We start from the raw sequence: 9,332 nt of genomic DNA on the forward strand, positions 1-9,332 counted from the left end.
TTAGCAAATGGCTGCAATATAACAAAGTGAAAAAATTAAGGGGGGTCTGAATACTTTCCATTCCCACTGTGTATATATATATATATATATATATATATATATATATATATATATATATATATATATATATATATATATATATTAAACTATTAAATGAGCTTCATTTTACCCTGTACAAATTAGGATTATAATGTGTAGAATTATTCGTGTTTTTTTCACACAACTGTTCTGTTTATACAAATAATAACTTCAGGTATGCTAGAAAAGATAACAAATTAATGATGGAACATCTGTGCACCAATAACAAAATATCTGATAGTTCAACTGGTTAGCCCAGTTCCCCTACATCTCCCTTCTTTTCTTTATTCCACCTGCTGGTTTGTAAACGATCAGCGGGAGCTCCAGGGTGGCAATCTTGTGACTTTCCTTGAAAGATACATCAGAGAACATATTTATTTTACTGATCTTCAGCGTCATGGCTCTAGCAATTTCAATTATCCTGTTTTCTGTTAGTCTCAAGTTGTTCTGTAAACACATCTGATCAACTTGAAAATTAGAGATGCGCATTGCCAAGGCTATGACATAGGCCACAATTTTAGATTTCATTGTCCTCGATATAGAATTCTGAACCCTGCATCCTTATAGACTATTACAGAAAAGTTCTGCATTAAATTTCCTCGAATACTTGGACATCCTTTGGTAGTACTAGTAAGATCTTTCCATTTTGCAACTATAAGTTGGCTGAATTTAATCAAAGTGTCCAATTACCACAGAACGTCAGCATGATGGTCAGAGTTCTTAGCCAATTTAAGCTCTCGGAGCTCTTGAGGGACAAATAAAGTATGCTCCTTTTTCTCTGTCATCTGTTGGAGTTCCTCAGGTGTAATGTTTTTAAAAGCAGCAGAGACACTTTCCAAAGCTTCATATTCCACAGGAGAGATAAGGTCATCAAATAGTAGACATTTTCTGGTTTATCTGTAGTAGCATCACAAGGAGGCAAAAAGTTAGAAGACAACTTGTTGCTTCTTTCACTAGCTCTATTTTTCCTTTGTTCTCGATGATCTCTTCTGCTGCTTTCACCATTGCTTTATTTAAGGTTTTGCTGCCAACTTGGTTCAGTTTTCGAGAACTCAGTTTTCGAGAACTTCAGTTTCTGTCTATTGGCACCAAAAGCTTCTATGAGTGCATCCACCTTTTCTCTGTAGGTTCTTGTTGACAGGTCTGTCACATCTTCGATTTGCTTACTCGTGCTATTGTCAGCTTCGAACACGGGCCGCATCTTGATATGCTCAGCATCATACACCTCCATCTTTCCAGTTGCTTTATTCAGGACCCCAATAAAATGGTTGTACAGCAGGCTGGTCTTAGTTTCAGATGAAAAATTATTTCCAACATAACTTAGTCTGTCTGTGTCTGCTGCCGGAATTCTTAGCCTTTTTGTTTCTGAGGTTTTGTCATCTTAAAAGTGAAAGTGAAACTTACATCCTTGCGTGTTTAAATAGTTCCATTGGCAAACTTAACGAGTAAAGCTGCCTGCTCTGGGTCCCCCCTATACTCCCACAATGCTTTAGTAGCCATGTGTATTTCTATAATATGTGGAATTCTAATATGTAGAGGGTAAATGAAAACTAGTTGTGGTTACTGTCTGCTGTCTTTTAACTAACAGATACTTACTACCCCAAGTAGTCAAGTGACGTGCATTCCAGAGCTGATTCTTCGCCAGGCTTCAGATCCCTGGTACCTCAATCTTGGATGTGGGAACTGGCTGTGACTTCCTGATATCACATAGCTGGCTTCTTCCTCTGCTGCGAGACTGGTCCTGACGCTTCCTGGAATGTGTGATATGACCCAGTAGGCTGTGGGTAGTAGGGAGGCGTAATTTTGAGGTGAGAATGTAAAAGGTTGGAGTGGGTACTTGTCAAAACAAAAGTACCTGCCCCTGTGCACTTTGTAAAGTGCTATTGAATTCTGTAAGAGCAGTTGCCCCATAGCTTAGTAAATGAGCAGAAGCTCTGCTGGCTTCCATCATCCAATCATGTGCATGCAAAAATTGTGTTTTTTTTATTTTCCTTGCTTGTGATTGAGTATTCTTAGCAAAGTTTAGCTTTAGCTCATTTACTAAGCTCTGGAGCAACTGCACAGTCTTAGTATTAGTAAATCCACTCCAGAGTTTTACAGGTCCCAAAAAATCTTAATTGAACATCAAATGTGTATTTTTTGTGCATTAATATGGTGTAGGCAGAGTCAAAGATGATTGACACTAGCTTTCATTTTCTTCAGACAGCATCTGCATCCAAGGATCTTTTTTTACTACAAGTATTGGTAATTATATTAACCACTTGCCAACAACCAGGCCAATTCTACCAGTTCTTGTCTCCTACATGTAAAAATCATATTTTTTTCTAGAAAATTACATAGAACCCCCAAACATTATATATTTTTTTTAGCAAAGACCCTAGAGAATACAATGGCTGTTGTTGCAACTTTTTATCTCGCACAATATTTGCACAGCAATTTTTTGAACATTTTTTTTTGGAAAAAAAACTTTAATGCTTAAAAAGAAAAACAAAACAGTAAAGTTAGCCCATTTTTTTTTTTTTTTTTACATAATATGAGAAATTAAGTTACACTGAGTAAATAGATACCTAACATGTCATGCTTCAAAATTGCCCACGCTCATGGAATGGCACAAAACTTTGGTACTTAAAATCCCCATGGGCGAAGCTTTACAATTTTTTACTGGTTACATGTTACAGAGGCGGTCTAGGGGTAGAATTATTGCTCGCATTCTAACGTTTGCGACGATACCTCACATGTGTGGTTTGAACACTGTTTTCATATGTGGGTGTTCGCATCTGCTTGTGAGCACACGGGGACAGGGATGCTTTAATTTTTTTTTGTTTGTTCATTTTACTTTTTTTTTTTTTGTTTGACACTTAAAAAAAAAAAAAAAATAATAATTTTTGATCACTTTTATTCCTATTACAAGTAATGTAAACATCCCTTGTAATAGGAATATGGCATGACAGGTCCTCTTTCCAGTGAGATATGGAGTCAGTAAGACCCCGCATCTCACCTCTAGGCTGGGAAGCCTAAAATAAAAAAATATCACGGCTTCCCAGCCAAGTCAGTGCCCTTTGTTTGAATGCAGAGGCTGGGCGTGACATCATAAGATCGCACCCGGCCTCCAAACAATCATAGAGACTCAGGCAATCATTTGGGCTGCCAGAAAATCTCTATGTTCACCATCCGGGACCGACGGATCCTGTCTCTGACTCACTGATGGAAGAGGGCGGCGGGAGGGGGGACGTACAGAACAGCTGCTATGATCATTCTTATGGTGTAGGGAATTGCCAGGTGAAAAAGCCGATATCTGAATGATGACTGTAGCTGCACCTGTCATTCAGATATACCCACACAAAGTCAAGGACGTCATATGACGGCCGGCAAGTGGTTAAGCTAAGCTTTTTTGTGAGTTTCTTAGTGAATGTAATAATGAATAAAATAAATCAGCATTCTATATCCCACCCCCATAGTTTTTAGCAATAGGAGGACATGAAGGAGGGAAGGGAATGTAATTTACCACTGTGAAAATGCTCACATCACAAGATCCAGTCAGTAATATGCTACCCTATTTTGTCTTCTGGCCAGCTTGTTGGGGCCCAACCATTATGGTGGCGTGCTCAAGGTAATGTTCTTTAAAGAACTGATTCTGGCACTGTCACTGTATTTCTTGCAGACAACTCTGTTAATCTTTTATCAAGGTGTAATGTAGGGTTGGTAAGCGGCCACTCACCACTCTGGATCAGCGGGGAATTTCCTTTTGCTCATTGGCAAAGTGTAATCTGGTTAATGTCCTCAGTTTCCAGCTCCTCAATTAGGCCTCAGACTCAACCAGCATCCAGGGCAACCTCTGATGTTCTGCAATAGCTGCTATTGTGTCTGTCTTTCACTCATATTTTTATATTATTATACACAAATTTATATAGCGCCAACAGTTTACGCAGTGCTTTACAATGTATAGGGGTTTGGACAACACAATTACAGTAAAGTTCAATACAAAAGGTGCAGGAGGGCCCTGTAGAGCTTACATTCTAAAGGGAGGGGGTGGTGATACAAAAGGTAATAGCTTCAGAGAATGATTTGAGGGGGGTGGTTCATATGCTACAGTCCACTCCCAGCCTTAGATTCTCTGCCAGTCATCCCTTTTCCAGCTCACCAAGCTAGCTCATTCTATCAGAACTACACCTCTCTCATTCCTTGCATTCCACATCCTGTATGAATCCCTATTCACGAGAAGGCAGGCTTGACACAATAACAGTAGTCTCCTCCCTAAACTGGCCTGCGTGAAATTGTCCTCTGCAGCAAAGACACAGAGTTTCTTTCCTGAGCTGCAGAATGAGCAACAAGACAGGTAGCATAAATAAAAACGTAACTTACATTTTTTTTTTAAGTATCGCAGTTTGTCGCTATTCCACGAGCATGACATGTTAGGTAAATATTTACTCTGTGTAACATAATTTTTTTATAGATTAGCAAAAATTGGGTTTGCATTAAAATTCATTGAAGTTTATTTTTTCCCCAAAAACTGCGTGTAGCACTTACCCCCAAAGGAGCTGCTGGTTTTAATTGGGCCTGCACTCTACCTAGAAACCCCACTGTCTTGGCTCAATCCCCTTGGCACAGCTGTAGTGCAATATAACACAGTACAGTATACAACAATGCAAAGTACCTTTCTTGTACCCTCAGGATCCGCTGGCTCCACCTGTCGGGGAAAAGCAATACACCACACAACTGGATACCTAACCAGAAATATTGTTTACTGTAAATATTTCAACAGGTGGTTACAGTAATTGTGCTGTCATCCCAACATAGGACGACAGCACAATATATTTCAATAAAACAGAATATAACATATATATGTAAATCTATTTAAATGAAGCTGGGAGGTCCCCTTGTTTTAAAGGCTATACGTGAGGCCTCACTTAAAGTACTTCAGTCCAGGGGTTTTCTTTTCTTCGCTTGCTCAAATCACTCCTTTGTATTTGTAATCCAAAGTAATGTGAAAGATTAAGCTGAAATGCTCCTGGTGTAATTCCAGTAATTTATTTACGTGCGCTGAGGCGCTAAAGTAAATAGGCCTCAGTGTCAGTGGTTCTGCTATGCTTCCATGGAACTGCAGATTCCAGCGAGGCCTGTATGCAAGTATAAACAAAGATTATGCAAAGAGTTTGCAAAGAGTATGCAAAGATTAACAAACAGTGGGTCGTAACCCGTTCACCAACTGGATCAGAGTTCTATGTGATCACTTTGGTCCGGTGACTGTCACTTGTCTTTCCATAAGCTGGGCCAGATGCTCTGTAACGCTCCGCCGAATCGATCCGGTTCTCAGATTCTCCGCTGAATGTCTTTGGACCTTCTCAATCCGGCTCCCGTCTCTCAGGCTCCGTCAGGTCACCCCACAAGAACAAACAGGCTGGCGCTCTGCGATGGCTGTCGCCCGCTGCCTCTCGGGACACCTCTCCACAGATCCGCACAGGCAGGTAGCATGTTCCCAAGAGACCTAAAATGGCCACTGTTGTCCCTTATATCCCCTGCCAGGCATGCACTGCGTAAGAGAGTGTTCATGGGTAGGTCACACATGGACTCCTAGGTAACAAGGTCAAACTTCAGAATCCAAACAAACAGTCACTTCCTGTACAAGTCTTTAGGTTGTTCTGAGGTAAATCATAAACAGGTGCGTCACCCATATTTGGTCACTAGATGGCTCTAGTGTGAAACCACAGTAATGTCCATATGCTTCACATTAAAGCATGCCTAGTCACATCAGTATACAAGAATGTCAGAGCTACATGTGTTTGAAAAACCACTGGAATGCCGCATAAACACGGATTTTCCGTCGGGAAATGTTCAATGTGAGCTTGTTGTCGGAAAATTCGACCGTGTGTAGGCTCCATCGAACATTTGCTGTTGGGCCAACAAATGTTTGATAGCAGGTTCTCAAATTTTCCACCAATAAAACTTGTTGTCAGAAAATCCAATCGTGTGTACACAAAATCGGTCTTACAAAAGTTCACACATGCTCTGAATCAAGCAGAAGGAGCCACACTGGCCATTGAACTTCATGGTTTTGTTGTCGGAAAATCCGATTGTGTGTACGCGGCATTACTGTGTGACATAAAAAATTGCAACAATCACCATTTTACTCTCTAGGGTCTCTGCTACATATATATATGTGTATATATATATATATATATATATATATATATTTATATATATATATATATATGTAGCGGGGTCTCTTTAAGAACTATAAAACTACTGTTCCCAGAACCCCGCTGGTTCCCAGGATGCTTTGAGTTATGCCCCAGAGACTTATGGGGGAGGAAATATAAGGAGGGGGAGAGGCCTAGTTCGCTCTCTTTTTGGACACCCCCCTCTCTTCAAGCAAGAGGAGATCTGTGCTGAACTGCTGAGGCACAAGGCCTGAAGCCTGGGCCTTGTGCTCTTTTCCAAAGAGCTCTCTGCCAGCCTAGTTGCACCTGAGAGACATTTTCTCATTCCTTGCTGCTGTACACCAGAAGGATTGAAGACTCGGAGGTCGGTGGATTCCTGTTCCTAGACGAAAAGGCAGAGAAACCGGACTTGGACTTGTCCGGGTGGTGAGAGCTGTTTAAAGACAGATGCTTTATCTTTATTATTCGTTTGGATTACAAAGTTGTTCTTCAAGTGCACCACCGAAAGATTGCTAGCGAATATTGTTTTACTGGACTTCCATCTAGATCAGTCAGGCCTGACTGCATAGGTAGACAGTGCTGGGTGTTTACCCATGTGGGGAAGTAGCTGAAAAAAGGGCAGCGCTAGAGTTGCATAGCAATACTTTATTATGCTGATTACTCTGTTTATCTTTATTACTGGTTACTGCAGGGACCTGATTATGTGTTGCAATCCAAATGTTTGATTCATGTTATTCCTTTTATAAAAACAATAAGTAAAGTCAGTTATATACTTTTAAAGATTGTCTATGAGCTTGAGTTACCCACGCACGCACACACACATATTTAGAGTATAAGTGATTTAATGTGTATTGCTAGATACTAACTGTGCCAGAGTGGGTAGTGCAGATTGCCGGGGGGTTGGCGGAGCTGTGCTCAGGACCCAAACCAAACTTGCGGCCCTCTTAAGTGAGGGTATCGCTATACGTGGGGGCTCGTAAATCCGGGATTTCTGAGACAGCGGTGAACACGCCAGAGGTACCGGCATGGACCCACAGGGAGTCAGAGCGTGGTGTGAAGCGGCTAAGGCCGACCCAAGTCAGTCAGTGGTCATTAGCCTCCCAGGGGAGAAATGGTCGACAGAGACCGTAGAGGAGTTAATGAAGTCAGTGTCCCCAGACCATGAACCATGCGTGATGGAGATAAAATCAGACCCAGACATCTCATATCAGTATGCGCTAGTGGAATACTGGGATGGGATGCCGGAGGCTTGCAAGCGCAACCGTGTACGGACACAAGACAACAGATCCTATAGGTTGGCGCACGCAACAAAGGAGGAGCCATCGCCAACGGGATCACCGCAGGCTGCGGCCCGTACCTCACCCGAGAGTCTCAGATCAGAACCGGCCACCCTTAACGCAGAACTGTGTGCTGTCCTGGGGGAGATTGTGGCCCAGTGCAAGAAGAATCCCACAGATTACCCGATGTCGGGGTACAGAAAACTCCGGATGTTTTCAGGGAGGAAACCTGTACCTTCGGAAGAAGAGGGATTTGAAGATTGGTTAGATAGCGCAACTCAGGCACTAGAGGAATGGGAAGTTCCAGAGCGCAGAAAGAAGCAGAGGATTGTGGAAAGTCTAAAGGGGCCTGCTCTAGAGGCCGTTCGCAACCTGAAGATGAGCAGGACAGACTGTAATGCGCAGGAGTACCTAGATGTACTACAGACTGTGTTTGGTGGGACAGAGAAAATCTCTGAGCTTGCTTATCAGTTAGAGTATTGCTACCAGAAGAAAGGTGAAAAACTATCAGACTACATGGGACGTTTAGATAAAATCCTGCATAGGATGATCCTAAAGAAGGGGATCAGCCCAGGAAAAGTAGATGAGGCCCGTGCTCAACAGGTACTGAGGGGAGCTCAACCCATGGATCCTATTGCATGGACACTGCGTGCCCGACTGGATGGGAAGAATCTGGAGTACACTGACCTCATCCGAATGATCAGAGAGGAAGAGGCCCTACTGGAAGAGAAAAGGGAAGAACATCTCACCGAGCCCGTCAACCAACCGGTAGCAATAGTTACACCGGCCATGACTCCCGCTAGAGATAAGGAGCTGGACACTTTGAAGTTACAGATGTCCCAGGTGATGGAGATGTTGACTGCTATGATGGCGAAAGGTCAAGGGGGAGCCGAGAAACCAAGTCCTAGGAGGGAGTTGTTTCCAGATACACCAACACCAAGCCCCACTCGAGACCGAGAAGAGATGCTATGCTACAACTGCGGGGGCAGTGGCCACTTCGCCAGTAGATGTTCCAGTCCCAAGAAGAAGAAGATAGATAACCGCCAGCCGGCGGGAAACTTCAGAGGGCCCCGGTGAGGGAGTCAACCGGGTGCCCATGCCTTTCAGTGAACTCCAAACTGAATAAAAGGAAGAGAGAGAGAGGAAACCAGACCCCTCAGAAGAAATGTCTACAAATAAGAGACAATAACATCCCTCAGCGGGTTTGTACTCCCATTACTGTGGGGAGGGTCAATGCATACCAGGCTCGAAAAAGAGTAAAGTCAAAAACCAACTGGATGAAGACGGGTCCCCAGAAGAGGGTGGCCTCAACCCGGCCCTTCCCAGAAGAATTGGTCGGCCCGTCCCCCACTGTCTCCATCCAGGTGGAAGGAGTCTACACGAAGGCCCTCCTGGACACTGGAGCTCAAGTGACTTTGTTGTACAGAGACTTCTATGATAGGCACTTGAGCCATTTGCCTATACAGAAGATAGAAGAGCTGGAGATATGGGGCCTTGGAACTCAGAGTTTCCCCTACGATGGTTACCTGCCCATAAAGCTGACCTTCGATCCATCTGTGGCAGGGAAAACGGAGGTGTTTGACACCCTGGCAGTTGTGTGTCCTAGACCGCCCGGGGCCAGCAAGATGTCCCTCATCATAGGGACCAATACGGATCTGGTGCGAAGACTTCTGACCCCTCTAGTGGAGACGAGTAACCATCAAGATCCCAATATCCATCCCATGCTGAAGACAGCCTACCAACGGTTGGTCCTAGAGCAGAAGACCCCAGGAGAGGGGATAGGGAAGGTGTGGAGACTTGGGAGAGAGGGAGTGGTGCT

At 43.3% G+C, this 9,332-nt stretch overlaps 1 pseudogene; it reads right to left on the minus strand.

Annotated features, from left to right (window-relative positions):
* Positions 1 to 342: 342 nt before the first annotated feature.
* On the minus strand, positions 343 to 1,578 carry LOC143961369 (DNA-directed RNA polymerase I subunit RPA49 pseudogene; annotated as a pseudogene).
* Between the last annotated feature and the right edge of the window lie 7,754 nt (positions 1,579 to 9,332).

This window comes from Lithobates pipiens, unplaced genomic scaffold, assembly GCF_037356315.1.
Source record: "Lithobates pipiens isolate NorthernLeopardFrog02 unplaced genomic scaffold, aLitPip1_a1.2 Scaffold_8, whole genome shotgun sequence".
NCBI classification, from domain to species: domain Eukaryota; kingdom Metazoa; phylum Chordata; class Amphibia; order Anura; family Ranidae; genus Lithobates; species Lithobates pipiens.